The sequence below is a fragment of the Neofelis nebulosa genome, chromosome 6 (assembly GCF_028018385.1).
Source record: "Neofelis nebulosa isolate mNeoNeb1 chromosome 6, mNeoNeb1.pri, whole genome shotgun sequence".
NCBI lineage: Eukaryota > Metazoa > Chordata > Mammalia > Carnivora > Felidae > Neofelis > Neofelis nebulosa.
In genome coordinates, this window is record NC_080787.1 from 134467250 (window position 1) to 134467871 (window position 622).

A 622-nucleotide genomic window follows, 5' to 3' on the forward strand; every position below is an offset into this window, starting at 1 on the left:
AGGCAGAGGGAAGCAGTGGAAGTTAATTTTGGATATTAATTGGTTTTACATTTGATAGGAAATAAAGTCTCAGTGGAACTTTCCTGGCTGTCTTTTTATCCTTCTAGGTAAGAGTACCATCTTACCTAGAGAAGGGCAAAAGCTTATTTTTTTATAGACTTTGGAACATTAGGACTTTTTTGAGGGTTTTTTTTTTAAATAAATATGAACAAAAACATGAAAGCCTTCACGAATGTGTGTGTCATCCTTGTGCAGAGGCCATGCGAATCTTCCCTGTATAATTCCAATTTTAGTATATGTGCTGCCGAAGTAAGCACTGGAACATTGGGATTTTTAAGGCTAAAGTACTCAGATGTGGTCTGTGCCCTCCTCCCTTGGCCCTATCCTCCCATCATTTCTCCTTCTTCATGCCTACACAAAATGAGAGAGCTCCTGAAAAGAACTCTGAATTTATCCAATAAAATTACAGGACAGTTATCCTATAATAACTGCTCAAACAAAGCAGTTATCCAGTTCAAACTTCTATCACATGTGAATTTATTCCAAAACATCTTAAGACATGATTGTTTTAAGATTTGCTTAAATACTCCCAAATAGACTGAAATTTGTGCTCTACATGAGG

General features: G+C 36.5%; 1 non-coding gene across 1 annotated transcript; it reads right to left on the reverse strand.

Annotated features, from left to right (window-relative positions):
- Window positions 1-210: 210 nt before the first annotated feature.
- Window positions 211-317, reverse strand: LOC131515668 (U6 spliceosomal RNA). The gene has a single exon (XR_009263704.1). It is a non-coding gene; the product is annotated as a U6 spliceosomal RNA (small nuclear RNA).
- Between the last annotated feature and the right edge of the window lie 305 nt (window positions 318-622).